Consider the following 16,046-nt stretch of genomic DNA (forward strand, 5'->3'; position numbering starts at 1 on the left):
AACAATTTTATGTTTGTGATTTCTGGGAGTGTCTTCCTATACATGTCAAAAGAAATTCACCAGGTTCCCAGAAGAGATGTGGGTCTCGATGTGTGACCACTATTGCCTGCACATGTGGAAATCTGGCAATGCATAGATGGTCTACATTCATCTGGCCATCAAACTGAAGGTAAAGTGGAGGTCAGAAAACCTGATCCAGACACACAGCGATGGTAGCCCCAAGGACTGGAAGCTGGGGCTGGAGGCCCAGCAGATACCGTAGGACGGTAAGACCAAGATTGACATCATCCACCTGCATTTCCACCAGGCACTGGAGGCGGGCCAGGTGGTGAGTCAGACAGCCCCAGATGAGCCCCAAGGGAATCTAGACGTGGGGGCCATAGAGCTGTGCATTCAGGACCTGGGACAGCACTTCCGAGTAGAACATGCGGTGCCAAGGGTACCAAGAATCACAGATGATACTGTCTGCATGCAGCCAAATGTAGCTGGAACTCTGATTCTCACTCAGTGTCTTCAGTAATTACTATGTGATGCTGCATTGCAATAAAGAATAATCATTTTGGTGAAAAAGCACTGATAGTTGCAGGACAGATAACATGAAAGAGGCGAACATTTATCACTGGCAGAGTTTTTATCTTTCTCTGCTTTGCAAATCAACGACAAAGCAGATCTAGGGAGGGAGATAAACCGTGTTTTGTTTTGTCACTGTGCAAAAGGATAGCTCTCATTAACTATTAAAAGAAGCAGAAATGCCAAATTTCTCAGGAGTGATCAGAGAACTTTAGAATAAGGCAAGGCTGATTGGACTGATTGATGTATCAAGAAGGATTATACCCAGGCGCCAAACATCTGTCAAAAGCTCCCAACTCACATGCTAGTTTTCTAAAACTGAAAGGAGGAGTGTTATATGCCAAGATAAAGGACTTTTTATTGTCTAATTTCTAAATAGCTTCATATGAGCATTATTAACAATGTGCATGGTTCATAGATCCTTGATTAAAAACAACAAAAACCATGTACAACTTTTGTTATTAAAAAGGTCGTGTTATCTCTGACTCCACTAAATAATTCAATAAGCCCTTAAGGATTATGAATCTGAGGAGGTGCCCATGTATTAGCCTGCTCTAAGTGCTCACATTCCTTAGTCTGACTCTGTTGACAGAGGATAGGTGTTCAGCAATTTTTTTTGGTTAATTTGGAATGTACCTTTTTATTATTAATTATTTTTATTAACATATAATGTAATATTTGCCCCAGGGGTATAGGTCTATAAATCATAGGCTTACACACTTCACAGCACTCACCATAGCACATACACTCCCCAATGTCCATAACCCAATGAACCATGTCTTCTAAACAAGGCTGTATGTACCCTAGACTAGGGATTTTTACCCATTTTTTTTTTTTTCTATATTGGTACTCAGGGATTGACACATGGTAGCCTGGCAGCAAATGTCTGTGGAATACATGGATGATTAGTCTGTGTTATGCTTATTATATAATGTTAAATGCTTTAATAACTAATGAGTAAACTATCACATAAGAAACATTTTGAAAGAGACGATTGTATGATAATAATAAATGGTCAAGATAAACATTATTATAGGCAAAGTTTATCTCAGAAATCAAATCAGTTAGCAGTAAGAACAAGGAAAGTAATTAAGCTAATGCATTTGCTTGGCCACTGCAAAATGTTGTTACCATTTAATACCTTCCAGAGTTTTTTTAAACCATTTATATCCCAGAAATGCCATCCAAAACTTCACAGTATTAAATAGTTTTCATATCCCCTTTTTAAATCACTAAAATTCATCAAAGAAATGTACTTGGGTGACTCTACTCTTTTAAACACCTTTTTACTAAGTAAGCCTTGTGTTAATTTGCCTCAGAGGCATCCTTAGGCAAGACAAGGACAAAACTGATAATATAGTTCATCAATTCCAAAGAACACCTTAGTAAAAATTATGTTATCTACTGGAGAGTGAATTAAAGAGTCTGCATATTTGTTAAAACACTAATGCAAAGTATTTAGGTACCACTTCTGAGTGGACTAACAAAAAGAGTACAAATTTCAGATACAAAGGAATGGAGATTGAAAAAAAAGAATGGAGATTGCATTTTAGGTCTGGCATTCATTCTCTCCATGACTTAGGGCATATCATTTAACTTCTGTATGTCTCATTTTCTTAATCTATTATATAACTTGATTGTCTTGGGTAACTTCTAACAGAAAATCTGGAATCAGGACAAACATTTTGGGTTAGCACTACAGCTCAGTGGTTTATGTTGACCTTATCTAAGTACTTATTTTTTTTAAAAGAAGACTTTAAAATTTGCACTACCTATTTTTCAGGACTGTGGTCAAAATCAAAAGAGCTCAACTCTATAAAAAGATTGGAAAAAATGTGAAGAATTACAATGATGGTGTTCTGACTGGTCATTTCAGAAAGTATCTGCAGAAACATGAAAGGGGATTTTTCGGGGTGCCTGGGTGGCTCACTGGGTTAGAGCCTCTGTCTTCGGCTTGGGTCGTGGTCTTGGGGTCCTGGGATCGAGCCCTGAATTGGGCTCTCTGCTCAAGTGGGGAGCCTGCTTCCTCCTCTCTCTCTCTGCCTCCCTCTCTGCCTGCTTGTGATCTCTATCTGTCAAATAAATAAATAAAAATCTTTAAAAAAAATAAAGGAAAAAAAAAGAAAGGGGGCTTTTCAAAATCCCTCCACTCTCACCACTTTTATTCAACATGGTACTAGAAGTCCTAGCCACAGCAATCAGACAAGAAAAAGAAATAAGAGGCATCCATATTGGTAAATAAGTTAAACTGTCACTATCTGCAGATGACAAGATCCTATTCACAGAAAATCCTAAAGACATAAAAAAAAACTACTAGAAGTAATAAACAATTTCAGCAAAGTGGCTGAATACAAAATTAATACCCAAAGATTGGTAATGTTTCTATACACTAACAATGAAGTCATAGAAAGAGGAATTAAAACATACACACGCACACACACCATTTACAATCACACCAAACGTAATAAAATACCTAGGAATAAATAAAAGAGGTGAAAGACCTATACTCCAAAAACTATGAAACACTGATGAAAGAAATTGAAGATGACCGAAATAAATGGAAAGATATTCCATGCTTATGGATTGGAAAAATCAACATTGTCAAATGTCCATATTATCCAAAGTAATCTACAGATTCAATGTAATCTCTGTCAAAATACCAATAGCACTTTTTCACAATACTAGATTAAATAATACTAAAATTTGTGTGGAACCACAAAAGATCCCAAACAGTCAAAGCAATCTTGAAAAAGTACAAAACTGAAGGTATCCCAATTTTACATTTCAAAATATACTACAAAGCTGTAGCAATCAAAAAGTATGGTTCTAGCAAAAAAAAAAAAAAAAAGACACATGGATCAATGGAACAGAACAGAAACCCCAAAACTAAACCCACATTTACAGTGTCAATTAATCTATGGCAAAGGAATGCTCATTTAGGCAGCACATATACTAATCTATGGCAAAGGAGGCAAGAATACACAATGAGGAAAAGATGGACTTTTCTATAAATGGTTCTGAGAAAACTGGTCAGTTACATACAAAAGAATGAAACTGGACTACTTTCTAACACCATACGGAAAAATAAACTCGAAATGGATTAAAGACCTAAACATGAGCCCTGAAACCATAAAAATCCAAGAAGGGAACACAGGCAGTAATTTCTCTGATGTCAGCTATAGCAACACTTTTCTAGATATATCTTCTAAAGTAAGGGGGGAAGAGCAAAAATAAACTATTGGGACTAGCAAAATAAAAAGCTTTTGCACACCTTAGGAAAACATCAAGAAAGCAAAAAGACAACCTACTGAATGGGAGAAGATATTTGTAAATGATAAATCCAATAAGGGGTTAACATCCAAAATATATTAAGAACAGATACAACTGAATACCAAAAAAAAAAAAAAAAACCAACCAAAAACCAAAAAACAAAAACGAAACATTCTGATTAAAAAATGGTCAGAGGACCTGAATAGATACTTTCCCAAAGAAGACAGACAGATGGTCAACAGACACTTGAAAAGATGCTCAACATCACTCATCACCAGGGAAGCACAAATCAAAGCCACAATGAGGTTTTACCTCAACCTGTTGGAATGGCTAAAATCAAGAAGATAAGAAACAACAAGTACTGATAAGGATGTGGAGAAAAAGGAACCCCTGTGCACCTTTGGTAGGAATATAAACTATATAGCCACTGCGGAAAACAGTTTGGAGATTCCTCAAAAAGTTACAAATATAAATACCATGTTATCCAATAATTCCACTATTTACTCAGGGACAATGGAAACAGTAACTAAAGATATATGCAACCCTACGTTTATGGCAGCATTATGTACAAGAGCTAAGACATGGAAACAACCTAAGTGTTCATCAATAGATGAATGGACAAGGCAAATGCGGTATATGTATACAATGGAATATTACACAGCCATAAAGAATGAGATTATGACATTTGCAACAACATGGATGGATCTAGAGGTTATTATGTTAAGTGAAATAAGACAGAGAAAGATAAATACTATATGATTCCACTCATAAATGGAATCTAAAGAAAACGAGTAAACAAACGAAAAAAGAATTAGAACTATAAATACAGAGAACAAACTGATGGTTGCCAGGGAGGAACTGGGCAAAATAGGTGAGGGAGAAAGGGAAATACAGCCCTCTTGTTATGGAATGAGTAAGTCACGTGAATAAAAAGCAAAGCATAAGGAATATAGTCAATGATATTGTAATGGTGATGTAATGAAACAGATGGTAGCTCTACTTATGGTGAACACAGCATAATGTATAAACTTGACAAATCACTAAGTTGTACACCTGAAACTAATGTACTGTTATGTGCCAACTATACTAAAAAAAAAAAAATTCCAAAGTATTTAGAATGAAAAGTCACCCCCTTATCCTCAAAAAATAAGACAATAAACTCTAAAATGTTTTATGACTATGACAAAACTCATGAAAGCTGTAAGAAAGGAGAGGATATCTAAACTAGTTAAACTAGTTAATCATAACAAATTAGGACAATATTGGTATAATCTTGTAAAACAATTCTGAAGATTCTTATACAAGGGTTACTTTGGAGAAAACAAGTTTTTAATTATTTTTTTCTGTTACATAAATAGTGTGTGTATTATGAGAATTTAAAAATATACAAAAGGATTAGTGTGAAAATAAAATTACTCATATTCATACCCAGGAGAGATAATCATTATTAACATTTTGGTAAACTATATTCTAGCATTTTAAATTAATTCATGAATATAAAGTTTTTAGAAAATTGTTTGCCTAGGGGTGCCTGGTGGCTTAGCTGGTTAAGCATTTGCCTTGGCTCAGGTCATGATCTCAGGGTCCTGGGATCGAGTCCCTCATCAGGCTCCCTGCTCAGTAGGGAGCCTGCTTATTATCCCTCTCCCCACTGCCCTTCCCACTGTTCCTCTCTCTCCCAAATAAACAAGTAAAATCTTTTTAAAAAAATGAAACTTGCTTGCGTAAAAAGCAGGTTTCTATTCCTTTATATTTAATCTTTATTATAAATAGCTCTTATATCATTAAATATTTTTTAGAACAAGATTGTCAAAAGCTAAATAATGTTTCACCATATAGCTATGGCATACTTTCTTTAACTATTACACTGCTGTTGGAATTGTATTTGTTTCTACTTTTTTGAATGTTTTAAATAGTGAAGTATATAAATATCTGACCCTATCTTTAATTTTCCCCCAGCTTTACTGAGATATAACTGACACATAACACTGCATAAATTTAAGGTGTACAACATGTTGATTTGAAACATTTACACACTGCAAAATGATTACCACGATAGCATTAGCTAACACTTCCCTTCTGTCATATAATTACCATTTCTTTTTTATGGTGAGAACATTTAAGATCTACACTCTTGGCATCTTTCAAGTATGTGATACAGTATTGTCAGCTATAATTACTATGCTGTACATTAGATTCTCAGAACTTGTTAATTTTATAACTGGAAGTTTGTTCCCTTTGGCCTATATTTCCTCATTTCCTCTACCCATCAGCCCCTGGTAATTACCGCGCCACTCTCTGTTTCTCTGAGGCAGACATTTTGTGCCTATCTTCTATTTTAAGATGGGATTCCAGGACTGGGATAATGAAATTCAGGGCATAAACACAGAGGCCATAATTCTAAACTGCATATAAGGAAAGGCAGGTTTGCCCACTGTTGTACCAGAGAGCACCTACCCCACAATAGCCCTGGTAGCACTGAGTGTTAGCAGTCTGGTTTCATTCTAAAGGTGTCAGGTTAGTTTTAATTTCCATCCCACTGATTATTAGTAGGATACTTCACATGTTTGTTGGTTACATTTTTCAGTTGGGGGAATTAACTATTCATGTCCTTGCCCATTTTGCTATGGCTTTTAATGTTTTTTTCTAACCAATTTATAAGAACTCTTTAAATGTGAAGGCTATTAACTCTATGCTATATATTTCTTACCAACATTTTCTATGCAGTTTATAATTAGTCTTTTACTATATTAATGGTTTTTTAATAAAAAATTAAATTTTCATGTGATCAAACCTTTCAATCAATTCCCTCCTAAATTTTTTCCAGGCTTTTCATGCTTAGAAGCTCTTTCCCCTTCTAAACTCAGTTGAATAGATACATACATGCATTTTCTCCGTGGAATTTTTTTCTATTCATCTGGAATTTATTTTGGGATATGGGCATTCAGTGGATTTTTAAGTATATTTTTCTCATTTATTAAAAAAATTTCCTTACATATTTTATTGAATAATATTTTATAACTTTACTTATTATAGAATATTTCCTTTACTATGTTTTCAATATGTATCACAATTATTTCCTGAATTATCTATACATTCCTATTGATGTGAAAGGCTTCAATAAATTTCTACACTAAAGACTTTGCACAGTAAACTCAATTATATGGATACGGTAGTCAGGAAATTGGGAATAATTTTTTTTCATTATTTCTGACTTTAATAGAAATAAAGAGTCCTTGTATTAGCCATAATTAAATTAGATACATGAAGTAGAAATGCATAGTGAAACTTCCAAAATCTGTAGATTATGCTTATTTTTAGTTGTTCAATATCCACTGATTCAGATAATTTTAGACAGTTTGAGAAGACATATTTGTCAGCTGAGCATTTATGTGGGTAAATTGCAATGAATTTTGGGGAAATATAATAATTCTGAGCCTTCTTCTCTAAAAACTGAATCAGGGGTACCTGGGTCATGCAGTTAAGTAAACCACCACCTCTTGGTTTCTGCTCAGGTCGTGATCTTAGAATCACTGGATTAAGCCCCAAGTCAAGCTCTGACTTCGGCACAGAGTCTGCTTAGGATTCTTTGCCCCTTTCCCACCCCCGCCACTCTAGCTCTCTTTCTCTCTTGTTGATTTATAAATCAATAAATCTTTTATAAGTAAATAAATAAATAAATAGAAATACTAAGTCAGAGAGGGTCTGAACTTGAAATACGAAGTACAATATGGGGGGCTAAAAACCAGAAGATGGAGAGAACACCTCTGCCTCCTACTTCCTGTGCATTAAACACATTGTCAAGAAATTGAAAACCAACAAGCATGAAGAGAAGATCTTAAAAGCTTCCAGGCAATGAAAGTACAATAACTTTCAAAATATGAATAAAATTGTGTCATTTTCACATTCTCAATTACAGCACGGAAAGCCATCAAAATTTTCAGAGAGTACTATTTTTAATCTGGAATTCTATTTCTAGCCAACCTATCATCAAATGTAAGGAATCAAACATTGTACCTGCCAGGTATAATCTCTCAGGAGGCAACTGAGAAAGTGCTCCAGGAAAAGTAACAGAGTAAGTTAAGAAGGAGAGGAAATAATGCAAAGTGAAAAGTTGCTCAAGAAGGGAAAAAATCATAGTACACCATTTGGTTCTGCAGTGAATAATATTTATATAATCATTGATCGAAACACTGATGATTTTATTTAAAAATGTAATATATTTATATTGGGAGGATATGGGGATGAATTTGTGTGTTGGAGGTTAATGGCATAAAGGAAGTATATCTTCTTCTACTACCATACGAAGTCACTTGGTTTAAGTATATTGTTTTAAAATATGAACATCAATACCAGAAGCAGTGGATAAAATGATGACAATAGCTTAGTCTGGGAGTGTTTCTGGAAGGAGCAGAGGTGGGAAGTCTTCTAAATTATTATAAGCCTTTTCTTATGATATTTATTTATTTATTTTTAAAGATTTTATTTATTTATTTGAGAGAGAGGGCAAGGGGGGTTGCTGGCAGAGAGGGACAGAGGAAGGATGCAGAGAGAAAGAAGAGGTTGTGATTAGCTCTCAGTAACTAGAAGATTTATTTATATGATGGTACAACAAGAAAACTAGCTCTGCAAAAGAATGTGATTCATGCCAAATGCGAAGGCCAAGGTGGTAAGGAAGGAGGGGTAGAAGAATGCTGTCCCAGGAGCTGAGGTACTGGAACGCAAGTAAAGAATTCATCAGAGAGGACCTGGAATGATTCAGCAAACTCAGTCTGTGTGCATGGTGTGTCAGGGCCATGCGGAACCGATCAGTCCTAAAGGTAGATGTAAAAGTTGCAATGGAAGGAAGATAGTTGGAGAGAAGATTCTAGAAGTTCATACTGACAAAGGCATGAAAGATGGCCAGAAGATAACATTCTATGGTGAAGGAGACAATAACCAGGACTGATATTATCATTGTTTTAGATCAGAAGGACCATGCTGTTTTTACCTGGCAAGGAGAAGACTTTACCATGTGTGCAGACATACAGCTGGTAGAAGCACAGTGCAGCTTTCAGAAGCCAATATCTACTCTTGACAACGGAGCCATACTGCTCACCTCTCCTCCAGGTCAGATTGTCAAGCATGGGGATATCAAGTGTGTGTGAATGAAGGCATGCCAGTTTATCATAGACCATGGGAAAAGAGTTGCCTAATCATCAAATTTCAGGTAACCTTTCCTTGGAATGGCTGTCTCCCTCCGGACAAACTCTCTTTGCTGGAAAAACTCCTCCCTGAGAGGGAGGAAATGGAAGAGACTGGTGAAATGGACCAGGTAGGACTGGTGGACTTTGATCCAAATCGGGAAAGATGAAGCCATTACAGTGAAGAAGCATCTGAGGACATTGAGAATCACCCACAGGGTGGTATTCAGGATCAGATCTCTTTACAAGGCCAGTGAGCAACACTGTTGCCATTTTATACATGGTAGTGAATGAGGGAAGGACTAGAATCATAGCTCACTATTTGCTATTGTTTTTAATATTCAACTACAGTAGTGTTTTAAAACTTAGATGAAGGATCAACTCAAATATGAAAGCTCTGACTTTGCCCTCTATGTAGGGTGACTTGAGTGTGCAAGGTAAGTTTAATACTTGTAAAAATGACTTTTAAAATATCTCACATCTTGGCAACTTCAGTATGCATCTGTGTTTGTAACAAATCAATACTGTTTTAGTATTAAGAGTAGGCCACAGAACAACAGGAAACTGATAAAAGTGTATATAAATATGCTATCAAATTAATAAACTTTGTTGGAATATGCACTTGAGTACCTAGGCACCCCTATCTTTTTTTTTTTTTAAGATTTTATGTATTTATTTGACAGAGAGAGAGATCACAAATAGGCAGAGAGACAGACAGAGAGAGAGATGAGGAGAAGCAGGCTCCCTGCTGAGCAGAGAGCCCAATGCGGGACTCGATCCCAGGCCCCTGGGATCATCTATTTATCTATCTATTGAGATAGATAGATATCATATAAACATATCACATATATATATAGATATATATATCTATATATATATCTCAATCCTGGTTATACTTTTTTCCCCCTTCTCTTTGGACCATAATAAGCTTTAGAGTAGTGACTTCAGGAGCAGGGCAACTTGGAGTGAGGAGACATGAGAAGTAATTTGCATGTATGAGATAGGAAGGTGTTTTTTAGGTATGATACAGGCTTACTTTAAACCATTTAAGTTATGCTCTGAAGTAACTATAATTTAATGTTAGTAGGATAGCAAATTCTGATGCATAGCTTTAGTTGTCTGTTTAAAAGTCATATTCACAGGCTTAAAAATCTGGGTATTAGAATAAAATTCTTGAAATGTATGAGTGTCTCCTTAATATACTGATTACAAAGCAAAAAAGAAGAATGAAGTTGGACCCCTACCTAACACCAAATACAAATATTAACTTGACATGGAACATAGACCAAAATGTAATAACTAAACTTATAAAACTGTTAAAAGATAAGAGGTGACTCTTCATGACATTGTATTTGGCAATACTTTCTTAAAGACAACATGAAAAACACAAGCAAAAAAAAAAAAAGTAAACAAACAAACTGGATTTAAAATATATACTTTTTTTTTTTTAAGATTTTATTTATTTATTTGACAGAGAGAGATCACAAGTAGGCAGAGAGGCAGGCAGAGAGAGAGGAGGAAGCAGGCTCCCTGCTGAGCAGAGAGCCCGATGCGGGACTCGATCCCAGGACCCTGAGATCATGACCTGAGCCGAAGGCAGCGGCTTAACCCACTGAGCCACCCAGGCGCCCAAAATATATACATTTTTGTGAAGCAAAAGAGACTATCAAGAAAGTAAACAACAACCCATAGAATGGGAAATATTTGCAAATCATATATCTGATAAGAGACTTGTATCCAGCATGTATATATGTTTGTATGTGCCTATGTATGTATGTATATACATATACATCTCATATATGTAACTCAAAACAATAAAAAATAACCCAATTTAAAAATGGACAAAGGATTTGAATAAACATTTAGCCAAAGAAGATATATGAATACCTGATAAACACATGGAAAGATACACATCATCCTTCATTTGGGAAATACAAATAAAAACCATAGTGAGCTATCACTAGACCAATACCAGGATGGCTACAATAAAAAAGACAGACAATAATAAGTGTTGACAAAAACATGTAGTAGTTGAAACCTCAGATATTCCTCGTGAGAATGTAAAATGCTATCTAGCCAAATTTGGAAAATTTGGCAATTCCTCAAAATGTTAAATATCAAGTTACTGAATGACTTAACAATTCCATTTCTAAATGCATACCCAAGAGATTTTAAAACAGAAGTTCACACATAAAAAAACATGTATACAAATGGTCCTAGGAGCATTATTCATAATAGGTCAAAGTAGAAACAACCCAAATGTCCATTAACCAATGGGTGCCTAAATTAAACATGGTATATCCATACATTGGAGTATCATTCAGCCATAAACAGGGATGAAGTACTGTTCATGCTATTCACATGGACCCTTCAAGGATGAACCTTGAAAACATGCTAACTTTAGAAAGTCACCCATCAAAGGCTACATGTTATATGATTTCATTTATATGACATGTCCAGAATAGGCATTCCATAGAGACAGGAAGTAGATTGGTGACTGCCAGAGGACGGGGGAAATGGGAACTAATTGCTCATGTGTAGCAAGGTGTCCTTTGGGGGTGATGAAAATGTTCTGAAAATTTTGATGATTGTATAACCCTGAATTGTGCTAAAAAAACACTTAATTTGTATACTTTAAAGGGATGAATTCTATGGCATGTGAATTATAACTCAATGAAGCTGCTATCAAAAAATAAAACTGAATTCCTCATTATCAGAGAAATCATATGATAATTATCTTTCTCTGATTGACTTATTTTGCTCAGCATAATATCCTCTAGTTCCATCCACATTGAGAGACAGGGCAGGGGGTTTGTGGGGCTGGGGGAGGAAAAAATGAAACAAGATAGGATCAGGAGGGAGTAAAACCATAAGAGACTCTTAATCTCACAAAACAAACTGAGGGCTGCTGGGGGGTGGGGTGGGAGGGTTATGGACGTTGGATGGCTGGGTTATGGACACTGGGGAGGGAATGTGATATGGTGAGTGCTGTGAAATGTGTAAGCCTGATGATTCACAGACCTGTACCCCTGGGGCAAATAATACATTATATGTTAATACAAAAATAAAATAAAAATAAATAAAATTGAAATATATTCTAGAAGGCTATAGATAAGCTAATAGTATATAGGCATACAGTCATTATTAAGAATGGTCAGGAATTTTGGGGGTTATCTCTACCTTCTTTCAAATGATGCTATAATGGACAGAAAGAAGTGCTTTGTTGCTTGAAACATAAAGAGAAGGGGTTAATTTAGCATTTTTTAAATGTTGCCATCCTTCAGTGCTTCATTAAAAAGAATGTAGTAGGTGGCCCAAGGAAACTATAAAGCCTCAAACTGCAACCAAATTTCAATTAAACCAAAGTTTAATTTCTGCATATTATATGCAACTCTGAGCCCAGGGAGTGAAAAATCTTTCTTTTGCAATGTATAAGTAGTGCTTCTTTTGCTTCCTTTGGCCCCAAGCAGGCAAAACTACAACTCTTACAAGTATGTTCAAAATCAGTCATGTATACCTTTCCTTATTCCTTCTTTCTTTCTTTTTTTTTTTTAGATGAATTACCATATTGAAGGAAGCAGAATGAATGCTTAGGATGTCGCCTGGATAATGGCTGGTGTTTTCTCTGCCTCCTCACATTGACTACACTCCTTTAGCTCAATATAGAACCATATTTGGACTGAATCTCCTTAGTGTTTCAAGCCAACTCTAGTGCTTCCCATGGTGCTAGACCGAGGGTCCAGGTGGGATTTCTGATGCTAATCCCCAGTTCTGTCACTAAGGAGTCTGATCTTGGCATAGCAATATGGATAACAAGAACCATTTACTAGCCTATGAAAAACAAACAGTGGCTCCTGTGAAGCATATGTAACTCACTGCCAAGTGTAACACTCAGGCAGGTGTATTTTCAGGGAACTGAAGGGGGATGGGAGGTAGGAATAGAGTGGTCACCATGAGTAGGAAAAGTGAACATCTTGCTAGACAGATAATATTTTTTTGTTTTTTTTTATTTTTTTATTATATTAATTTAGCCACTGTATAGTAGTACATCATTAGTTTTTTAAAAAATTTTTTAATTTTTATAAACATATATTTTTATCCCCAGGGGTACAGGTCTGTGAATCGCCAGGCTTACACACTTCACAGCACTCACCAAAGCACATACCCTCCCCAATGTCCATAACCCCACCCCCCTCTCCCAACCCCCCTCCCCCCAGCAACCCTCAGTTTGTTTTGTGAGATTAAGAGTCACTTATGGTTTGTCTCCCTCCCAATCCCATTTTGTTTCATTGATTCTTCTCCTACCCACTTAAGCCCCCATGTTGCATCACCACTTCCTCATATCAGGGAGATCATATGATAGTTGTTTTCTCTGCTTGACTTATTTCACTAAGCATGATACGTTCTAGTTCCATCCATATTGTCGCAAGTGGCAAGATTTCATTTCTTTTGATGGCTGCATAGTATTCCATTGTGTATATATACCACATCTTCTTGATCCATTCATCTGTTGATGGACATCTAGGTTCTTTCCATAGTTTGGCTATTGTGGACATTGCTGCTATAAACATTCGGGTGCACGTGCCCCTTCGGATCACTACGTTTGTATCTTTAGGGTAAATACCCAGTAGTGCAATTGCTGGGTCATAGGGCAGTTCTATTTTCAACATTTTGAGGAACCTCCATGCTGTTTTCCAGAGTGGTTGCACCAGCTTGCATTCCCACCAACAGTGTAGGAGGATTCCCCTTTCTCCGCATCCTCGCCAGCATCTGTCATTTCCTGACTTGTTGATTTTAGCCATTCTGACTGGTGTGAGGTGATATCTCATTGTGGTTTTGATTTGTATTTCCCTGATGCCGAGTGATATGGAGCACTTTTTCATGTGTCTGTTGGCCATCTGGATGTCTTCTTTTCAGAAATGTCTGTTCATGTCCTCTGCCCATTTCTTGATTGGATTATTTGTTCTTTGGGTGTTGAGTTTGCTAAGTTCTTTATAGATTTTGGACACTAGTACTTTATCTGATATGTCGTTTGCAAATATCTTCTCCCATTCTAGACAGATAGTATTTTTATTCTAAGGGTATTTAAAAGGTTAATTCTAAACCATCTTGACTAGAAATTGGAAACTTAAAAATATACAGAATGCCAGTCAATCCCCAATCAATTTCTTCAGAATCTTGGTACAGGGCTTGGCACACATGGTCTTATTTGTAGCCAGGCTTTAAAAAACTACTAGTCTGAACAGACACACAGTTATACCTTCTTCCCTGAGTCAGAAATGTTTCATCATCCCTCTTAGTAATATCTTCTACCCTGGTAACAAACACCATCATCCATAAGTTATTTTATCCTTCCTTCTCCAGCCAAAGACTCTTTAGAAAGGATTAAAAATTTATCCCACAGACTCTGGCAAGGGATCGCCCCTCATTTCCCCCTTGATTTTTCACTGTCTTTGGTAGATGAGAAACACATGTATATTTAACTCACAATAACAGCAACAGTTAGAGGAATTTTTCAGTAAAGTAGGACTCCCCTATTAACCTAAAGGGACACTGTATGAAATGATGCGTTTTCACATTTGTCTCTGGTACTCACAAGGTAGTGTGTGGCAGGATTTCTCAAGCTTGCACTACTAACATTTGAGCTGGATGTGTCCTCAGCATCCCTGGTCTCTAACCTCTAGATGCCAGGTGTGACAACAAAAAATATCTCCAGATGTTGTCAAATGCCCCCTGGGAGCAGACATAAAATTCCCCTGGTTGAGAATCCCTGGTGTATAGTATTGCAAGAATGTAGCTCCATATCGAAATTATAATATTTACACTAAACCTTCTGTTTACTACACTGAATATCACTCACTTTGACATTTATATGATGAAAAATACTTCAAATTTGGCTCATGTCTAGGAGTCTAATTATATATAATATCTCCTAATGCCGAGTAGCATTTTCTATGGAAGTCAATTTCTGCAGCACAGTCATAACTGGCTTCATGCATTGCTCCAGGCCAAAGAGAAAAATAATATCTGACACACACACACACACATACATTTTGCAATAGATGTCTGTATAAATTCCCTTGCTGGCTCAAGTTGAGACTCAGTTTTAGGAAAGCTGTTTTGTCTGATTCACATTTTCTGTGAGTTTACTCTTTGACTAACAGTAGCCCTTAGGGTTAGGGCGGTTGAAGTGTCTAGTATTTTTGTTTAAAAGGCCTTTCTTGGAATTGAACACAATATTGTTAGAGAAAACCCAGTATGGATAAATGGGAGTGAATGAAAATACAAGGTATAAACATCAAAGCTCAAAGTCAAGAGCATACCAGGGATTTCCTAACAGAGCAAAGAAGATTGAGCTAATTAACTAGAAAATTAGGTATTTTAGAGTTGAATTATTTGCTTCATGATTTTTTTTCTTCCCTTTGCTGGGAAGACATGAACAAATCATCCAATTCCAGAAACTTAGCTAAAAGAAAGCCTTTATTGAAAACAAAGGCAGAGACAGTGTAGCTAAAAGTAAAAAGTCATGGAAAATGAATATTTTAAAATTCCTTTGGAATTACAAGGCACAGCCCCCTGACTAATAGCACAGAAATGATGACCCACACTTACAATTTTTGCCCTAGTAAATGAACACTATTTGCATTACATTCAGGATAAAGTAGCAACAAGGAATACCATTTTGACACAGCTTGGTGCTTATAATGTCATTCTTTGCCTTCCCGTGAATATTCCATTTTATACAATGCTAAAGAAATCACATTTTCATTTTTCTGTAATTCATTATGGCTCATTGCTGTGGCAACTGCCAAACCAGTCCATTTGTATAAATAATAGAACAAGCTTCCATTGTCTCTCCTCTGACACAGTGCCAACTAGTCGCTCTACCTTTTCTAAGAGGGAAATCATATTTTTAAACTCTTTATCTAATTTTAATGTCCCTGGAGTTATACACAGTAAATTCTTCTGGAACCCTGAACTGAGGGTATGTATTCAAGCGCTTATTCCTTTAAATTAGGTCAT

At 36.2% G+C, this 16,046-nt stretch overlaps 1 protein-coding gene and 1 pseudogene across 3 annotated transcripts in view; one reads left to right on the forward strand and one right to left on the reverse strand.

The window, feature by feature from the left end:
• Positions 1-16,046, reverse strand: part of RELN (reelin) — a 497,367-nt gene that overhangs the window by 301,636 nt on the left and 179,685 nt on the right. The gene's annotated exons all lie outside the window — the stretch shown is intronic.
• Positions 210-9,280, forward strand: LOC116569498 (annotated as a pseudogene).

The sequence above is a fragment of the Mustela erminea genome, chromosome 11, assembly GCF_009829155.1.
Source record: "Mustela erminea isolate mMusErm1 chromosome 11, mMusErm1.Pri, whole genome shotgun sequence".
Classification (NCBI taxonomy): domain Eukaryota; kingdom Metazoa; phylum Chordata; class Mammalia; order Carnivora; family Mustelidae; genus Mustela; species Mustela erminea.